Source organism: Tenebrio molitor, chromosome 5 (genome assembly GCF_963966145.1).
Source record: "Tenebrio molitor chromosome 5, icTenMoli1.1, whole genome shotgun sequence".
Classification (NCBI taxonomy): Eukaryota; Metazoa; Arthropoda; class Insecta; order Coleoptera; family Tenebrionidae; genus Tenebrio; species Tenebrio molitor.
The window spans coordinates 10,515,492-10,537,406 of NC_091050.1; the positions used below are offsets into that span (position 1 = coordinate 10,515,492).

A 21,915-nucleotide genomic window follows, 5' to 3' on the forward strand; every position below is an offset into this window, starting at 1 on the left:
CTTTTCCGTTCATTCGCGCATTAATTAAAGGCACTCGCTCCTTCGTCGCTCATGCTTTAAAAAAATGCGCTCATGCGGGAACATCGTCTTCCCGCACTTTTCTTATATCTTATCTTAATTCGTAGTTGGCAAACTTTTTCCGTGCAGAAAATTATCATTTGGGTTTTAATAAAACAAAACATGATCTTATATTTGTTTAAGCACTAGAAAAATTGTAAATACCAGTGTTAATTTATTCCAATAAAGCTGTGTTGATAAAATTTTGTCACTAATTGAACAACCTTCACTATTTAATAATAATGCATAAATAATAGAAAACATTTTTTTTAAGTTAAATATGTATAATCGAAATGTAGAATTGCTGCTTTTATCATTCTGTTCACAAAGATATAGTACCATTATTTCTTAAACGTGCTGCAATATCCCTTAACAGCAGCTGCGCCATATCTTCGGGATGAGCATAATTCAAATCTTATATTTTTTTCAAAATCCCCTCACTAATCTAAATAATATTTTTACAATTTTTCTTAATAATAATTATAATTTTTTTCCAGATATTTGTTTTGAATGAACACAAGTCGGTGGCGTGACAGTTTTCCGGGAAGCGGCGAAACACAAATGCAATGAATTTAAATTCCTGCAGCAGCTGAAAATTCCGCATTTGAATTGAATATGCAGTCCGAGAGAAAATCTAGGATCAGGACGAGAACGTGAAAACTAATACGTCCCCTGTGTGCATCCGAACTGGTCAAATGCATTCCTGATAAAATTAGGAAGTGGGTATCGGTGTGATTCTACCCCATTGCACGAGTGGGGGTAACGAGTATCTAGTATCAATATCAAGGGTCGCCGCGACGGCAGTATTCTCTATCAGTATGCGCGTCGCTCCTTGCTGGCTAAAGACCGTCAGTAGTTGTGCATCAACTTCGCGCTCGATTTGCGTACATTAGACCGGCAAAAAAATCCAGTCGAATTCAGTACGCGCCCACAGAAAGTTACTTGTAGAGTGATTTTGTGCCAAAGTGTCGTGATCTCAGAAAAAAAAGTAAGTCTGACAGCTTAATTTTAAGCTCGGCAAAAAGTTTTTAGGACGGTGCAGATCGGCGTTAAATTTAAGGTAACAGTAAATAAATGCGTTATCTCCTAATCAGGTTTTATTGTTTGGAGTGTACACAGTTATTCGAGATGAGTTATTCCAGGTATAAAATTTTTTCGGGATCGGTTTGTCCGGGAATTAAGTCCCACAGTCGCGCTAATTAACATTTACATATCTAATTTACAATTTGGCAAGGGTTGTTTGGCTCCAAAGTTCCATCGAGCTTTGAACCCGCCGATCCTTTTCGCACTTTCCCCTGCAGCTCCTGCTTGACCTGGCACAATGAGCTCGCTTCGCTAAAGGTTAATTGTCGATAGCATAATGGGGGCAGAATGCGTGAAATTCCTCCATCTCTAACCAGATACGTGTACAGTGCGTCTCGGTGCCAGAAGAATCTCGGGAAAAGAAAATAATAATAACGAACTTCCCCGACCAGGAAGGGTACACCCAGAAGAGTTAATATCGTTTTGCTTTTCCTGTTTCTGAGCCGACCCTCCTTTGAAATTTATTTAGGCCATTAGGTATTTTTTATACCCTCAAGATGCGACACCATTTTACATTCTAGCAGGGCCCCCAACTTTCGCTTTCTTCGAAAATCTGCATTTCTCCGATTGAAATTTTATTTCCGCTTTGACAAACAACCCCGGTAAAACGCCGACGAATATGGAATTTCAATTTTTCCACCCGCTCCCACAAAAAAAAACCCGGATTATTTGACTTACTCCGGCTCCTCTAAGACCCCGGATCCGAATTTTGTCTCTGTGTATTTTTTGTGGCGGGAAGTATTCGCGTGCCGCTCAAGATTAATCGGCTAAGATGATAATTTGGTGGCGTAATTACGTCAGCAGGAGAAATTTCGATGCCTTAATGCGTCACAAGCGCTAATCCGCTGTAAAGATAAATGGACAGGGGATGAAACGTCATTTCATCCCCAAGATATTTTTGTCAAGCTCTCCCACCATAACATGAAGCTGTATATGTCGTTTACACTAATGTTTCATTCTTGTCGACTGCAAATGGGTGTCTGGACCAAAAAGCTTGATTCCCTTAGCTTTCACCCACTCTTTCATCAAAAATTGAAAAAAATCCGATAAAAATGAAACCAAAAAAACAGTATTGAAATGTGTCTCCCACTCCATCAGAGTTATTTATATTTTATAAAAACTCTCGGGATCCACTTGAGTTTTTATGTTTTATGTTTATATTTCCTTCCACCCTTATTTATATTTTGAGGCCAAAGCTCGTTATCCGAAATAATATTGAGCAGAACGATTCTTTTGGGAGATTTTGAAAATTCTTTTTGCATCGTTTAGTTTATTTATCGTGTGTACCTCTTGTAATAGCTCCTGGTGGAAACAACAGAAGGCGTAGATGGCAATGGTATTGCTGCCAGTGCACATACCTGATTGAATTTATTTATTTAAAGCTCCCAAGGTAAATATGGCTTCAACAGGTACGTTCAGGATAAAAATTTAAAACAGTTCCAGAACACATGCCCTGTTAACAGTAATTTACGTCAGTGGATGCTAAAAACGGGTCTAGCTGAGACACGCGTTTAAACAATCAAAGACAATAATTGATTCTGGGCTGGGAAATAGTTTTCGTGAACAAATGAGTGGTAATTACAGTTTTATTTGGCGTAAAAATAAAATCCCGCATGGTATTTACACGAAGCTGTATATTTACTTTGGAAATTTATAAAAATACGCATCAAACGTAACACTTACACAACAGCAAAAATATCCCATTTAGTTATTATTTCAGTGCAATGAAAATTCGTGTTATTGTTTGTGTGCATGTTCGTGTCTGATTTATGGAAATTCATATGTCATCGCCGGAGTCGAAATAGTTTTAATAACCAAACTGAAATAACAAACAGTTGAGATTTGCGATGTAGCGCGCGAAAAATCGACTTTCATTACGTTTTTATTAGTTTCCCGGGAAATAAATATGCTTGGAATAATACGCAACATGTTTGTTAGGAAGAAAAATCGAAAATATCAAAGTTCCGAACCGAAAGTGCTCATGAATTTTGCTCGCCTACCGAGAAAACGGTGGAATTTATGTGGAGCTCACGCCATCCTGATCCTTCAGGCGTTCTCATACTATAACAATTGTTTGTTGAATCCGAAACAATTTTCACACCGGTTCGCTGGAGCTGATGATGTTCGCGGAAAGCTCTTAAGTATGTGTCGCTGAGAGGAAATTATTTTCTACGTTGTTTAGTGGTGATGATGAATCGACCTAGTTCTCTTGTCCTTGACACTTCATCTGCTCAGTGTAGATGTAAATGAAGAGCTTTCGCGAAAGCTTTGTTAGCTTAACGCGACGAAATAAAACGCAATTCGAGAACTCGACAGGACGAACAAACAACGATTTAAAAACAATTAACGCCACCGAAAACAGTAATTTCGTAAATTATCCGGGCGAACCCGCCTCCGGAGCTCGACCGGAGTTGCTCGGTACCCACGAGCTAATTATAAATCAAATTTGTTTTGAACATTGGCAGGATCGCGTTTCTTGATTTTATTAATTTTTTTTGGGAGGAAGCTCCGACTGAAATTTCTTCGTTATTTGCTCTGTTCCAGGTTATTGCTAATTTTTCCGGGGTCACGGTTCATTTCTCCCCTTTAATGAAAATTTCGCCGACACACTTTGGTGGTTAGGTGCGTCATTTTACATGTTCCTCCTGAAATCCGACATTACAGAAATGTAAAGCGATGTTTTATTAAATTTTAATTAAAAATGAGGCACAATGTACTATTGTGCTGATTTGTTCAACTGTGCAACACGACCGTAATTATTATCCATTTGTTATTCAGCCTCATTTTGAATGTCTGCCGGGATAATTTACACCAATTAGAGATGTTTGCCCGTCTTGTAATTAAAAAGTTCGCAAAAAATTAGCGAAACTCGACCCCTTAAAATTAGTTCCTCATTATTAATGCAACAAAATTGCTTTTTATCAGAGTTTTATGTTGGCAGTGTAAAGGTCGCTTTATTGATGTTCTGAATTATTACAGTTTTTCCAATTCTAAAGTTGAAAGCTCAATTGGAGCAATTTCAACAACGAAAAAAAAGCTCACATTTTACACGAACTCGCAACTATCGGAGCGGTTTGATCAATGTTCAACTTTGATATTAAATATGAATTGATGTAAAATTTGTTAAAACAATAAAGACAATAAAAGAATAATTTTTACTAACTTAATTTTATTTTTAATTGTGTAAAAAATACCTTTGATATGGATAAGAAAGGAAATAATTCACTTATCTTGTTTTTGTTTATTTTCAACTTCCTTCTTTTTTACTTTAATATTTATTTTAATTTGGTTTTTTGTTTATCATTCTCATTTTTTCTTTGAAAGCTAAAATATATTTCTATTTGATCTTTTTATTTATTTTTTTACATCCTGGATAGGCTCTAAGCACAGAATTCTTTGCTTACAAAATCTAAATATTTATAAATATCATTTTTTCTGTTAGTCTACATGTTTACTTAAAAGTACCAGTTTTTTTCCAGATACATTTGTAATTTAACTCTCTTTAACCTTTTATTTCGTTCCTTTAAGTTTCTCCATTTCATTGCCACTTTTATTTTGTCCAGCTATATTTTTTCTTTTCTAATTCCTTAAAAAATTAATCTATCTAATCTATCTAATCATGGTTTAGTGATAACTAATAACAAGAATATTTATAGATAATATTAATATTACAGAAATTTTTCTTTTAACAACGTTTTAACCAATAATTAAGAAGACAAAAGATCTTTCACTTGTTCAGTGTTTTCATTATTGTTTAAAATTTGTTTGATTCTTCTTATTCTGCACAAACAATATTATACCTTACTTTTACGACTTTGTTTTTATTGTCTCAATGCTTTTTATACCTGAATTCCCTTTTTCTTCATTTTGTAAATTCATTTTTTCACTCTTTACCTTATCTTTATTCCATCAGAAGCTCTAAAAGAATAACGTTATCTATCGTTTTCACTTAATTGCATTTGCCCGAAACGACGAAAACTCTGACTTTCTCGCGGCCCCTCTGTATATATTTACTTTCGCATCTACAAATGTTTGATATCGTAAAAACAATTTATTGAGCAGTTCGCAGCCATTTCGCAAACTTTAAAGTAAAATGAACAGTGCTCTGGCTAAGACGCGTCTAAATCTGAAAAGTTTTATCGGCGAAGAAACCAATAATCCGGCGTTGCAATTCACTTTCGTCGTTCCGATAACCGTTAAATTCGCGATAAAAAAAATTAATTTCGCGTATTATATTAGGGGCCCGTAATAAATCGCGACTGATGATAAGCAGATCCATCTGGCAAAGCAAAGTCGAATTAGAACGTCACCAATCGATATAATGGATCACCATTAAAGAGAATCGAAGTTGTTATTCCCTGACAGATGTACCACTAGTATCAGATGTACCGATAAAGAGGAATCGGTCCTCATAAAAATATTTACACGGCCAACAGTAGTGTTGAGCCAATTTGTTTATCAGATTACTCTGCGTCCACATAAATTATCAGATAACAATTGCGCGCAAAACTTTTCACGCACTAGTTGGGATGGGTAATTGCCCATTCGTCAGCCGTTGTCAAAAACATTATTTTTTGGATTAATTCCGAGTCACTAATTGTGGTCACCCTGGCGAGTGAATCGCGTGCCAGATAGCCGGCGATTAAAAAAAAATCGTCAAAATGCAAATATGTTGTATTTAGTTGTGGCTTTAATTTTTATATAATAATGATTTATGATGGCATACTTTTTTTTATAAAAAGAATGGCAATAAAACTTTACAGCGGCAGACTCGTGGTATATTTATTTTCACTAACTTTATTGGCCAGATAAGAATTATAAAAGAACATTCGTCCAATAAAACGCATATTAATAGACGAATTATACCAATTTTATTATTAGCGTGAGACCGGGCTCGAGAACAACAAGAGTTAATTTTCGGCAAAGTACAAATTTTCCTCGTAAAATTAAATGTTAAACACAGAAGTCTAATTCAAGAGTTAATAACAAGTGTCGTGGACAAACTGTAACGAGCCTTGTTCACCTCGAAATTCGGATAAAGACAGGAAGTTTATCGGTCATGAAACTAACAATATTTTGTAGAGATAGTGTAAACAAAACATCGACGGTGATGTAACAGGATGAATGCGAACTGTCGTATTTGCCTTCCAATGGTCGAAACTTTATTAGATTAGGAACAACGAAACGAAAGCGAGCTTCAAATAGGATTTTGTGCCCTTAGGTAGTTAAAAACTCGAACGTTTACATTCCTGAAAGTACAACAATGAACCAGACAAAAAGTTTGCAATTTCAATTTAAACTTGGTGCAGATCGAATAGATGAAAATAGGAGGATCGGACGAGTATTGATAAACTCAGCGAAAATATAGTCGACAGGGTTTTAACTACTTACTCACTAAATCTGAGAGTTGCCTTAACGATAATAAGAAAATCTCCACTTTTGATTATCTTTTCAGAGTTTTTTTGCAAGTGAAAACCTCTTCAGGCCCAGCGCAACATTATTCCCTGGAAGTGAATTAGTTTAGCCGTCACGCGTCACGTCACACGCTCCGAGGTGAAAGACTCGGGGGAGCCGAGCAAGCGAGAAGCAGTCAGATTTTGAGTGGAGATTTTAATATAGATTTCTCGACAGAAAAATCAAACTACTTAATCGATATTTTAAAAATATCATTGGATTTAAATATGTCGAATGACCCAAAAGAGAGCACAACAAAATATGAAACTACAATAGATGGAGTTATTTAGTACTTTAGCTATCACAAGCCCATTGTTCCTGATTCCTCCAAGTCTTTTTTTTTTGTTTCTTTTATTTCTAGTTTTTTGTCTGCACATTAGTTTTCTTGTTTACCAAATCCTGTTTTCTGTATTTGTTTTCAATCAATCGTTCAGTGAGTGGCGTACTATTTGCATCATATTTTTAACTGCTCAATAAAATAAAACTGTTTTAACAAATTATTCCTATTTGCACCGGTTGCAGTTAGCATTTTAGATTAATTAAACGCCACATAATTTTAAGTGCCAATTAAATTTAATTTCGTTGCACCAGGCGAAAGCTAGTGAACTTCCGCTTAGCAGCTTCTACAACATTTTACTCATGATTCTGTACATTCCAGCTCTCTTACCTTGCTACCACGATTTTGAAATTCCCTCAAATTCATTTAGAAATTTTAAATTTCCACCTAAACATTTTTTTCTAGCAGTTTGCATATCAGAATCAGATGTAGTATTCTTTTTAATACTTTTTTACTCAGCCTCAAAATCGGTATTTCGCGGTTATTCTCGTAGTTTTTTCCCACACGCCGGTGTTTTTTAACCTCCCAACAGAAACTATTACTTTGTAAGGTTGGTATTAAATGACGTAAGACAGACAGAAACGTCAATTCACTTTAAACAAAATGGGCGTTTCTTCAGAAAAATAATAGACCAAAGATGAACCGATACCACCAACACTTTAGTTTTAATAATCTAGTAATCAGCGCGGAAAGTGCTACCAACCCAATTGTATAAAAATTACTAATGTTAAATTATTTTCTTTTTTAAATTTGTATTTTTGAGTTAACCTTTGCGGGAAGAAATTTCCCGCGTTCGCATTAATGCAGTCTCCCTGCGTTCATGCAAACAAAGTGCTCACGCGGGAAACTTATCTTCCCGCATACGTTAGGTAAATAACTATTGTAAACTAGTTTCAACTGATTATGTATTTAATTTTGTTTGCCTATTTAATTCGTTTTATTTTGTTCTTTTTATGGTCAAGGCTGTGAATATTTTTGTTTCATGTATATTATCCTGTAATGGGGTTGATTGATCCTGTTAGGTAATAAAGATTAAGAATCACAAAATATGGTTTATTATATTTTATTATTCTAACGGACAAAAGATCTTGTAATGTTTTTTGTCATTTTTATTTTCATTCTTTTTCTGTGCTGATAGACCGATTTTGTTTTATTTAACTATTATTTTTTAAATTATTAATTCAACTATTTTTGTCATTAAAATATATAAATTGCTCTATTTGATTCAGTTCAAAAGCCTTCTCACGCCCCTGTTCTAATTAAATGAAGTATGAACTATTAATTATCTAAAGTTACAGAGCTGTCTCTGTGTTATCATTACATGCTATCAACCCTCATTTCTGGGGGGTAAAACTATCAGTGAGTAAATGTTTCAGATGCACAAAGCCCCAATTAAATCGATGAGGTCCCTACCTTCTAAACCTATTGCAATGGAACTCAAAGCCTATTGACAAAACTAGAAAATGTTTCCATGAATTGCAATTATTTTGCAATAAATCGCAAATAGATTAAGCTTTACTTGAAAATTCAGCATGAAAAGTTATAATCCAAACAAAAAAAGCTCTAGCAATTTTTAAAATGACTCAGGGTTGGTTTTTTGTGGCCACATTTCGGGACAGTGCCACCCTTAATTTATTTCACTGACATTCAGAAATAATTTGAGCAAGTTGTGCCAAGTTATGGAATTATAATCTAACAGACAGAAGATTTGCGGTGAAATAAGTCATCTGAAATTATCCTGAATTAAAAAGAAGTTTCGGGACGTGTCAGGCTTCAGAGTTTATTTCAATTTGTCTCTCACGACGCACGTTCATCCAACCTGATTAAATAACAAAAACTCAATAAGAAAATAAAATTCTATCCGGTCGGAATATATTCCTGTCTTTGATTTTTTCACACCAATTGACGATACGCAATAAATTGGTGTAGTTTTTGTCTTCTTCATGAAACAATTTTTCACAAAACAAATTTTAATAACAGGGACATGTGAAAATTGAATGTGAAAGGTCGAGGTCCAAAAAACGCGTTCACAGATGTTTTAATTTTACATTTTTACACCTTGAAGTTAGAATTGTCTCTGAAAATGTCAAGCAATTTTTTACTTTGTTTGCTACAAATTGACCTCCATCTTTGGTAAACACGCGCATCATTTTAAGATATTTTATTCCATCTTTCGCAAGGCCGACATGTTAATCAGTCTTAATTGACAGTGTGGCCACAGGATATATTTTTTTAATAATCCTGTCAATCGCTTCATTTCGTGATGTTTGTTTTATAAATAATGGATAAAGATCGAGTGTGAAATCACAACTGCAATTAACTCGTCTAATTAAATCACATATCTGTCTGGTGTGGGTTTATGAATACTGACGAATTAGAAATGGAGACAGAGCGAACCGAATATCGAATGAATAAATAAACGAGCGAATTATTCGGAAACGACGCAACCCAAAAAAAAGCGAGTATGCGATATCGATAGCAAAAGCTGGGCTTAGGTGGAATGGCTAAATAGTTGTGGGAAACGTGCGAGAAAAATTTTACAACGAGCCTCGGGATATCGATAAGGAATGAAGAAGTTTTTCCGAGGTATGACAAATGACACTTGCGTTATGGAAGCGCTCAAATGTCTATAAAAGAACGTATATCAAGAGTTCTTTGGAATTCTAATATATTTGAATTTACCGTTCTGTAGCATATTGTGGTACCAAATAGAAAAACAGAGGTTATGACAGGTTTTTAATAGACTGTGGTAAGATTGAAAGTAATTAGAAACTGAAGAAAATCACAAGCAAAATAACTAAGACGTCGACCTAACAACTGACACTAAGAATTTGACATTTGACAGTTGAGTGACATGTGATTTGACGGCTGTAACGGCTGGACCTAGTTCGACACAATAGAACTGTAGAGCCGCGCAATTCCACAGGGCTCTTGATATACACATTTGGAATGGGGAAAAACATCCAGTCGTAGGTTATTGAAAATAAAAGAAAAATTTTACTGGACATTCGTCAAAAAAACGACAAATACAAAGTGACATTCCAGACTTGATGGTTTAATGTCCGTTGAGCAATAAAAGAAATATGAAGCAAGTGGTCTGGAACGTAGCAGAAGACGTCAAGGAGAACGTTTCAACTCCCCCTAACTCGACGAGAATTTTTCTAACGTGTTTTTTATATCGCGAAATCAGCTTTAAAGCGTAACAATTTGCGTCGCGTGCTTTGGCAGGATCGCCGTTATCTCAATTATTTATTCCGCAGGAAAGCCAAATCCGCAATATAAAATGGACACAGAAATTTAGGCAGTAATTTTAATCCACGTAATAAAAGTAATTTCTGATGATGGTTTAAACGTGCCGTGCAAGTTGATCAAGTACGAGGTGAATTATTGAGCGACATTTTCAGGAAGCTGAAAGCCTGCAAATCAAATTAATTGGAGGCGTTTCTTCAAACAAAACAGTTGTTTCGAGAAAGGAACAACTTGTAATTAAGTTTTTTTTAATTGTGTTGTTAATTCTTTTTCTGGTGCTAAATACGCAATTCTCGTTTCAACTTGGATTGATTATGTAACTTGCAGCCATAAATATTTCTAATACTTTTTGTAATTTTTAACTATGAATATTACCAAAATATGTAATTATATTTTAAATGATACGCAAATGAAAAGAATTCCAAAGTTTTCAAACAACTGATTACTTCACTGAATGTAGAAGAATATAACCTGCGTTCAGAAATTAATCCATCTGGTGCATTCTTTGACGTATCTCAACAGAGTTGACGTTTCAGGTATCTTCGTAACTTTAATTTTAGGTTATGTAGATCAAGTAACGACAAGCTAGCACTAAGTCAGAGCCAACGTCAAACACGTTACTTTTTGAACACTTGTTATATTTTTATATAAAGCTAAGTCGATTTTTGTTGGTGATTAACAAATTTGCTTCAAATATTTGTTGAAGTTGTTCATTGAAGTTGTCCCTTGGAGCACTCGAGATAAGCGCAACAAGTGCAAAAAGAACTATTTAGAGATAATCTTGTTAAAACAAATTATTTAATTATACATTGTAGTCATGCATGATGTAAATATTTATTAATAACAAAAACACCTGTTAGATAAAGAAAGCATCATCTATTATTCTTTGACAGCAAAATCAATTGCACACAAAGGCCAGACAAAGTTATTTCATTACGCTGATGAAGCATCAATATTTAGTGTTATTGGTATTGGTTCAACTGGAACGAAATTAAGGCGTTTTGTAGTTTTTTTTTCTATTTTAAGAGCAAATTTTTGCTAAAATAAATTAATACAATTTTTATTCTTTGGACAATTGGATATACAACACGTGGTCTCGTTCGTCCGTTCATTGGTTTTCCAATTAATTTTTTAATTAACAAAGAAGTCCGAGATTGTTTTCGTATAAGCCACAAGTGGATTTAATTCCACTGTTGGCGAAATTACAGCAAATTATTTAATGAACCATTTAACAAACCGTCTTTCAGCAGTATGAGCTGGTTTATTAATTAAATCCGTTGTTGACAATCCTAATACACGTTAAACGCGAAATAATCCTTAATCTAACTTTATGCATGTGGTGCAACCATTAAGTGGCATGTTGAAACCGTCGAGACTAAATTTAATTATAATTGTTTACCTACGGAGTTTAATAAAAATGTCTGCTCCCCTACCGACTTTGAGTTAACCACTTCGCATATTAAGACAAACATTTTATGACTCGTGAAAAGTTCTTCTTGCCGATTGAATCTGTGAAAACAAGTCCTCAACGTTTGGGAAGTTTGGCGTTTTGTGAAGAAACGACTAAGACTTGCCTGTTCCTCCGGTTAACCCTCGGCACAATAAATTTTTTTATGGAGTTATAGAATATTTATATTTCATGTCTGTGGTTTCGTCTAAAATGTTATTCGACGAAACATAAAGTGGAATGTTTGGAATCGGAGATTGTACCTGAAATCACGGCGGGAACTATAAACAATATCACGTTTGACGTTTGGAGTTTGTGACGAATTGTGCGACAGCGTTAGTCATAGGAGAGTATTTAATTTAGATCTGCCAAATTGGACTGACCCAACAGGAATAACTTTCATCAATAATTAAATTTTCCTCAGAGATTAATTAAACCGTCTCTCCTCTAGGCCCAGTCTAATACGGTTATATACACTAAAACGCATCAAACTTTTAATTAAGTTTATAAAATTTTGACGTTTTCACGATAGGATTAGAGATACTATTTATCGTGCACCATTCTAGGAAGATTTTACGACACAAACGGTCTCTTTTCTCTCAATTTCATAACTAAAATTATTTCATAATTTTCTTCTCGTAATTAGAAGTGTTGGATTCTCTCATGGGCTGTGACCTTGGAAATATATGCGCAAAGGCGGAGCGATAAACCAGTGAAACATCTGTAAAAGAAAACTGAAAACGTCGACTAATTATGCAAATAGACGAGAAAGAGAGACGACACTAATGTAATTGCGCAGATATGAGTCATAGCCCATGAGAAAATCCAACACCTATACTAATACTAGTAAAGGGATGTTTACACTTTTGGCAACATATGTATCGTAATAAACTAATGATCGCCAAGCCAAGGACAAGGAAATGAAAGCAAGAAAAAATGTTTCTGAAATGAAATGTATTATCATTAGAAAAAATGAAATGAAAATTATGTTCAATACAGCAAGACCATTCTTCAAGTAATTTGTTTAATTGTGGAACGAGTGCAGCAAATTACTGAAATGGACTTAATTCCCAACCTCCCTTAAAGAACAAATTACTTGAAAACATTCCCGCGAACAAGTTAGCCCTCCAAAAATTACCCACACCAATTCACCTAAAGCCCAATTGAGCGCAAACTTCATCAGACTAAATTTTTCAGCTTTCCCGTTTCCAACATTTACAAACTAAGTGAAATTAAACTGTAAGGGTTTTTTCCGTAGAAACGGCCAAAACTTAATTTGCATCGAATTTATTCACACTCTTCACGACGCAGTGAAGCAACGATTTTCCAGAAGGTTGCCTACACGTGCTTCCATTTTTAAGCCTCGTTGCCCAATTAGCAAACGCACTGGCAGTTATTACCGAAGACAAAACAAAAACAATAACCCGGAAAATACACCGGACTCGTCCGCCATTAAAAAACGCGTCCAGGATGGTAATGGGAGAAAGCACTTTTATTTAAAAATTTGTAATTTTAATTCACCACAATTGTGCTTTTGAAGGCAGAGAGGCGTAAAGTTGTACCATATGGAGGGGAATTGTCCCCCAGCTTGGAAGTTTCCTCACCACAGGAATATTTATGGTAGATTCTTGGAATTTTCGGGAGGTCTGGAGCAACAGATAATTGTGCCGTGGTGATTTACTTAATAAAAAATTGAGGAATTTGAACCAGAGAATTATAAACGAACAAGAATTAATCTTCCGTTGGGGGTGCCAACATCCTTTAATTAATTCTCTCATAAATATGTAATCGAGTGTTCCTGCGTCAGCTGTGTATTATTAACAGGACTTCCTATTGCATTAAGGAAGGACTCGGGTGTATTTTTAGGTTGATGTTTGCAAAGAGCTCGACAATTCCAATTTGATGTGAATGATGGTTGTGTTGTTTTGCTTAAGAATGAGCATTCAGCAGGAAAATGAACAAATTTCTTGAAAGTACGAGGTATATAACTCCATTATGCACTGACACGTTTTTAACAACGCGGGATGTTTCTTATTACTTACAAAACACGAATTTTCTATTTTTCAACTTTATATTGATGGTGATCAATATTTGCGGTTGAAATATGCATCTTCTGTCTGGTTGCAGACAATGAAAATTTATTATTGTGTGAAATCGATTGGTTCCTTCAACGCAATCAGTTCTCTCCGTTTTCTCATTTGAATTCAATTTGATTTATAAACTCGTTTGCCGAAGCGTCCTTGTTCATTTTTTGGAGAATCCAGTAGAGTCCAGTTGATGTTTTTTGCCATCGTCAAATATTTACCTGATATTTTAAAGCAAATGTGGTGAAAGCTTTGAAAAACTGCCAGTACTACCGACCACGAGAAACACTTTACAAAATTCGTGAAAAAAAATGTATTCGCAATTTGTGTCGAGTCAGATATTGTTATTAGCATATTACGCAAGTAATCTTTTTTTTTTGTTTATTCATCACGTTATTCATAAAATGCTCGTTGATAAGGTATCAGATCGTTTAAACGTATGTAACAATAATGTTAAGCAGCTTACAATATAGATACGTTTTCCACGTTTTTTTGTACGGTGGATGTTGCATACGAGGAAACTTTTTATGTCGGAACATATTTGAAGCATTTTAGTGGCCCATAAGAAATTTTTACGTTTGTGTAATAAAACTCCACCTGAAAAGTAATACTGACAGGCGTTGCTCTTCGGTACAATAAGTAAATTGAATGTGTGGTTTGTAGACGCTAGGTCTAAAATTTTCAATCCTCATCGATTTGTTGGAGGAAGAATAAAGGCGCTTTTACTTTTGAATATAGCTTTTGTGTACATTTTTTACAAGATTTAATTATAATTAGCACTTTTCTCATTCATGTCAAGATATTCAATACTGTATTTCTAATACTGTTTGCTGTTCATTTTTAGGTCTTCCTTTACAATATTTGCGTTTCCTTTATAACAGTTTCCGTAGAACTGCTGAGGGAATTTCCACTTTATGTCTGACTAACCAGTCGATGACAAAAGAACAGGTCACTCAACTCTAATTGACATGTTTACACATTTTGGACAGCTACGGTATCTTGATTTTTACACAGTAGGCAAACCATCTGTCACTTTACCGCATGGAGTGTGTAAACCAACACGAAAATTTTAAGTTTTCAGGGACCTCCAAAAAAACTGTTTATATTAATACAAGACACCGCTACCACTAATCCGTTCAGTTTTCAAAAATGAACATAATTTCATTGTTTTCGCCTGAAGTCTGAGGGCGCCATCTTCTGGTGTAAATTGTAAGCATGTCAGTCAACACGATTTATCGGTGTAATAGAATAACTTTCTACCATTTCATTTATCAAATGTCAGTCTAAATGTCAGTCTGTTGACAGGTTTTGCAAAATTATTGCTTACAAACGAGTAAAGGGTCTTCGGACAAAAATATTAATATGTACAACATTACTAATGCGGTAGGCATTTTACATCGCTCGCTTCGCGGTCGTGTTTCAAACTAAAAACCTCGAGCTGTAAAATGTAGCCTACCACATACGTAATATAAATAACTATTACGTTCATACAGTTATTAAAAAAGATCATTACATTTTTTTTAAATATTGAAATAAAAATTGAAAATGGTTAGAGTGGAGTGCCGTTTAACAAAGAATTAACATTTTATGGCCTTTAGAAAACACATAAAGAAATACATAGTGTTTCACGGTTTAGTTACCTAAAACCACTTCTCAGAGATGTTCTACAATCCAAAATCTCCTCATAAAATTGAAATCTGCCGGCGAAAGGTGTTTATGTAGGTTGAATCCAATTTACTGAGACAAAGGAATTTACCTTTCATTTCATTAGAATGGAAACCAGTGATTGTTGCTTCATCAATGTGATCATTTCTTTCTTTGTAGGAAGCCCTATATCTTTGGCTTTTTCTCCGAGTATTTGTTTATTTTTCACCGTTTTTTTTCTGAAATATTTCATTTTTTCAATTGCTTAAAATGTTCTTCAGGAATTTTTAGACCTGATTTGCCTGATTTGCATAAACTTTTTATCTAAATTAGGTTGTAATTATTCACTCTTCGATTGTAACATTAAAGCATGATGAATTAAAACATACCACAGAAAAAAATTCGCCGGTTGAGGCTTCTCTTTTATAATTTGAGCTACACTGCGATCTCTTTGCTCTCAAGATGATTCTATGTATCGGGTGTTCATTTAAATATATCCTCAAAGTTGGCGTTGAAGAGTCGATTGTGAACGCACCACTCGTCCGTCTGCAGAGTAGAAACACAACAACTCCGAAAGTGAGGTTAGATTTAAACAGCTGATCCGTGATCTGTATTCCGTGGTGCGTTCACAATCACTTTTCAACGTCAACTTTGGGGAGAAATTTAAATGAATACCCGATACATCTACTGCACCACGAAGTATCGATATTTTTACAATTCCTTGGATACTAAAGCTCTGCGGTACACTAATTGAAAACTAAAAGTGAGATTATGTATCTACAAAAAATATCAAAGCAATCAGCTAAAAAGCGAATCTACGTTTGTAAAAGAAAGTGAAAAGATATTTGATTACATATTTTTCGAACGCTCGTTACATCTTTACAAGGTGGGTTTTTGTTTATGTTTCTAGGCAATAACATTATAAATGGATCAAAATAAATTTTGGATTAATTTGGAACCAAAAAAAAAAAACTTAATAAATTACTTAACAAATAATAATTTCTTAATTTATGATCTATTTATAATACCAATAGTAGGTTGTCTAAATTGTATATTTTTTCTGAAAATTTAAAGCAAAAATATGGAGCGCACAAGGTTGTGTTATTAAAAAAATATTAACTTTGTTAATACTACTTAATAACAAATATAACCTAGAAAGAATGTAATTTTAATTTAAAAGGTAGAGTCTACCCAATTACGATCTCTACCTGAGATTAAACTGTTATAAAAATAAATTCACTCAGTATATTTTTGCGTCAAGTCCAAACAACTTACCAAATGAATAAATAAATTGTTTATATACCCAAGTTTTTATTTTGTGGCCTAAACTGTACCTACTAAACAAAGTTTTTGCAGTCGATGAATGATATTTAGAGAACATTAAAATTTCGTAAATTTCATAATAACTCAAATTTCAAGTAATTTAAAGAACAATATTTTCTAAAAGCATTCTAGGGCGTAGAATGTTTACAAAAAACATGTTATTTGTCTCGAGAAAAAATACGTCCACATAGTAGCTTCTTTGATGTAAAGTATTGACGTAACGTGGATTGGGGACTTGTCGTTACAGTGTAGTCGCTGAACAGATGGAGTAATAAAACCGCCCCCTAGTGCCCGCGTATTTTAAGCAGCAGCTTCCAATTGGCTTATTCAAAACGTGCACATATTTTTGAAAGCCTGATGTACATCCACAAAAATTACTTGACGGCATCTCATTAATTTTAACATCGTTTCGGCAGTTTGACCACGTGTTCAAGTTTGGAGAAGATATGCACGACAATGAAAGCAACATTTTTCTCAGTTTATCAACTATATCATATTCTTATGAGAATGACAAATGGCAAAGAACCTGCCTCATTATGAAACAGGATTCGGCGTATATCGCAACTAACGCCACATTCCTTTTTTTATTACTCCATCTGTTCAGCGACCACACTATAGACGCGCTTATATGGCATTTGAAATTTATGACAGATTTCTCACTAATGTACAGCTCAATCATAAGTTTTAAGCGATCCTTAGTTTGACAATCCACATCTAAAACGTTTTTACTATACGTAAAATTCGTATCCCATTTTCAGACGTTGTTATTTTTAGAATTTTCTGAAACGTGTAGGCTCAGCATTTTCATTTCTTCGATAATTAAGTGGTTGTTCGTAAATTGTGTCAATGAACAAAATCAGAAAATTGGAACCTCGCAAATTTATTCATTAATTAAACGTAATTAAATGTACGCGACACACACCGCCCACCTTTTTTATTTTAATCCCGGCCTTGTTTTCCAATTGTTTGAAGTAGGTACGACTTGTCTGGGACAGATATCCCCGCAATTTTTATTTGTTCGGATCGAATTGGCGTGTGATCAACAATGGCACGAAGGAGCACCAACAGAACACGAAGTAACATTCCCACAAGCGAAAACTGACAAGGGTCAGTTTTTTTTAAATAAACACCTAAGAAATCTCCGAACGTCCCCGGAGCAAAGCCCGGAATGATTCTCCAAAGACCAGTCCCGAAATTATGTTCCGAGATACAAAGTGACCCACGTCTTACACGAAAAGTGACTAATTTGTTGCAAACGTGGTCGCGTTAATAAACAAATGGGATGTCGTTGGCAGTTTATGGCCAATTTATGTCTCAGAACATGACGCCCCGGCTTGCATGTCCTGATACGATAAAACATGATTTATGGGACTCTTCTTTCCGACATTATTTCTTAAATGACCCATAAGCCTTGACAATATTTCCTGGAACGGGTGTCAAATGAAGCACAGAATATGTAAAGAGGCACGATAAGGTCGCTAACGGACCGGAGGCTGAAAAGAGTCCGGGCATGGGTTCAGGAGCTCAAGTTTGGCGGACACTGAAAAATACAAACAAGTTTCATAACAAATACCATTCAGGAAGATGAAAATAGAAGAATTGCAATTGATCGGAAAATTGTGAAAATCCGGTGTCCTGAAACTGAATTTCATAATCCGCCAGATTAACTAACTCGTTCGTCCTAGATAATAATCCCCGGAATATATCAAGCGGAATTTCAGTCCGATGCAGAGATAGAGGCGTCTCTAAATCATATTAACGTGATCAATAAAGGTTAGCAATGCTTTGTTGTTCTCGAGGATAACTTAAATTTTGCAAAGTGGCGCCGAAGGGGATTTCAGACAGCGCTGATTTTCGAGTTGATTTAAAATTAATAAATTCAGTCACGTTCACAATAAAAGGTGCCATTAATATCCATTTCCATTACCAATACAGAGGTGTTCGATCAAATTCCACTCCAACTTTTATTAATTGAATTAAACGTCGCGATTGAGATAAGTCGAAAATACTAATTTTCTAATTAAAACTGTCAGATAAACTTGCAATGATATATTGTAGTTTACAAGTTGCAAGTGAATAAGATAGTTATAATTAACTGGCGAAATGTACCAAATTATTCTAGAGCACGTTAAGTAATCTACAACGTGATAACCGAATTGGGATTTTTTTTGATCTGCAAGTTTTGCGGTAGAAACTTTCAAGAATAATTGCGCAAAGCGCAAAGCTCTGTTTGAAGAAGTTTATCCCAATTAAGCCAAATTTCTTTGAAAACATCTTATACTGAGGAAAAACACTTTGAAAACATTAAGTTTTTTTTTTTATAGAATAATGAAGTTTATTAGATCGGTGAATTCACTTATGTAAATATTTTCCGACGGAGGAAGTTTTAAAAAACAAGGAGTTTAGCCTTCCATTCATGTTACGACGAAATATTAAAAGCATGTACCGTATCGAGTGAGACGTTGATTGAAAAATAAACGTAAAATGTTTTCTGTATCAGAAAAATTTATTAATATCCACAAAAGCTGAAACCAATAACATTCAAAAGCAAACACGAAAACTGGGTCAAGAAGAATCCTGGATATGAGATCGCGTTGTAATCTCGATGATTTATATTTTAATATTGCCACCAAAAAACACAATTTTGACAAATCCCCAAATGTTCAAAAGCCAAGATTGTTTTGAATTTTTTTGTATCGACCTTGTGAAACTTTGTTTTTCACAATTTTTATTGATTAAAGTGAGAAGTTCGGTGTTGCTAGTGACAGAAAACTTCAATTTGGTAATTTATCATCTAGTGTTTGATTGTACAGGACTCCCGTTCAATTCTTTTAAGAGAGAAGTAAGGAAGAAATGACAGGCGAGGGGACTAAACGATCCTTAATTGGATTTTTTATTACCTCAGTAAATAAATGAGCTGTTTTAAGCCTCCTTTTGTTTACACACTTTCAAAAGTTTTGCCATTTTATCGGCGCAGAGGGGAAAAGTTTTGATTTAAATAATTAAAAGCGAGTGCATTAGGAACTCTTCCCTTTGGAAATTATCCATTAGAATTCCGAGGGCGAGCAAAAACAACCGGTCGAATTTCAATTCGGAAAAGTGGTGTTAAAATTCCGGCTGTGTTTACGTTATCAGATCAAAATTTAAATTGTCTCCTGCCGTTTGCAATTTTTGCACAGAAATGAAGGTAAATCAAAAAAGGTTCCGGAATTGGCAAACATGAATCTCTGTTTCGTTCGAGCTGGCACGAGAGACACTCAAAACTCAATAAAATCCTTATTTGGAAATTATTGACATTTATAAAGTGTGACTAAACCTTCGTCACAACTTTTAGGCGTTCCATAATATTCAAAAAATGTCTCCTCGGACTGAAACTTTTATTTCACAACAATCGATACTTTGATATTAAGAATGTTCTTGTTTCCTGTTTCCGGCTGGTCCAGCTTCTGCAAATTCCTCCCCGGAAGAGATCCATCATTCCCTTTGAAACACACTCTGCTATCAGCCAAAAATGTTTTTAAGTTTATTTCGGTGTAGAGCGGTGCGCCATTAACATCTTCTCTATTTTTCCTGTAGGAGATATACGCCTTTTCCCTTTTAATGAAATCGCCGCAGAATTTGTGCAAACATTTTTCGTGTCTCGTTTCCGATTTGAATTTCTTATGTAGGTTATTAAAGAGTGTCAAACTTTCCTCTAAGTTCTATCTAAGCAAGTTGGCCATATTGTGTTGAAAATTAGTTAGAAAATGTGACAAGTCGTAAATACAAATGAGCTAAATTGAAGGTAAATACGTTACTGGAATATCTTGACGTTGTCAAGGTGAATCTTCAATTTGACGCGAAACCACTTAACTAATTCACGCCCTATCTAAATTATATTTTGTGATCAATTTAGATATGAATTGGGGAAGATGTAACCAATAAGGAGCATCGTTATCGATCCCTCGTGAAAGCTTTCTTCTTCCACACTCGCAAAGTTTAACGAGCGTCTAAATGGATGGAGTGGAACAAGCTTAATTAATGCAATTCTCTGATAACTCCAAGTACTGTCCAGAGCCTGGACTTAACCACTCTGAAAAATTTTAATTAATTTTTCCTCAGGGTAACAATAGAAAAGCACAATGAATTTTTTTTGCAAAAGACATCATTTCTCTTTGAGAACGTCTGAAATACTCCATTATATATTCAGCGATAACCCAACCTCCATTTATTCACTTCAGACATACCCTTTCTGTGTTACAGCCCAAAATGAGGCTATTTATTAAATTACATTTAGCCCTCTGGTGCGCATAAATTTACTGCATCTTTGAGAGCCGCATTCTTGACTCTTTTCATTATAACAGCTCTTCTGAAAACCTCTGTATGATTTTTCTTTAAAGCAATATTGCAATAAAAAATCCTTTCTTTCCTTTTCGTGTACAGGATTACGTTGAGAACTTATTTCCTGCAAATCTGGACACGAGATATGTAAATGCTTCGCCTGGCGAAGATATCAACTATCGCATTTGTTAAAAAGTTTCTCTATTAATGTGATTGAATGGTTAGGGATTCGACTTTTCTGCCAACAATAAATTTGTAAACTATGGAGAACGTAACTTTGATTTAGTGTTCATTAACATGCACACACTCATCTTAATATCGTTAAATTTAAATTGCTTTTGCCTACCCCGTTCATAATAAAATATCTAATATTCTAGCCATCTTAATATTAGCTATTCGCGTTTAGGTCATTTATAAGCTTTACGAGCTTATCTCCTGTTGTTAGTAAAAGATTAAAAAAAAATCAACGCAGCTGCTCAGAAATAAGAGTTAAAGTCCATTCAAAAAACAAAAACCACCAACGTCGCATTTTCCTCGATAATTACGCTGTCTAGTGTAAAATTTGGTGAGACTTGTAATTTTGAGGTTAAATGTATATTAAGTGTCTTGTTTTTCTGGGCATGTTTAAGCAAAAATAATAAAAATCAATAAATAAACAATATGAACGAAATTCAAAGCAATTGAATTTTATTTTGAATCAAATAAATGTCATAATTTATAGTTACCAACATAGCATGAAAAGATATCTACCTAGAGTTTTTTAAATTTTACCAACTGGTGGTGGTTTTTTGATTTTTGAATGGACTTTAGTATCGCGCGTTTTAATGAAATTCTGGCCTGAGTAAGCGTTGGAAAAATTACACCGTTTAGAACAGTGTAAAGTTTGAATTTCCCGCCGTTTGACACGAATGACATTT

At 34.7% G+C, this 21,915-nt stretch overlaps 1 protein-coding gene across 2 annotated transcripts in view; it reads left to right on the plus strand.

The window, feature by feature from the left end:
• LOC138131299 (trissin receptor-like) overlaps positions 1-21,915 on the plus strand; it is a 73,549-nt gene that overhangs the window by 20,200 nt on the left and 31,434 nt on the right. The window contains exon 1 of one of the 2 annotated variants that reach the window (XM_069048234.1): positions 855-1,045. The exons of the other annotated variant lie outside the window; for it this stretch is intronic. The gene's annotated coding sequence lies outside the window, so the exon portion shown is untranslated. Of the gene's footprint in view, positions 1-854; positions 1,046-21,915 lie in introns of those variants that run through there. 2 annotated transcript variants of the gene reach the window in all.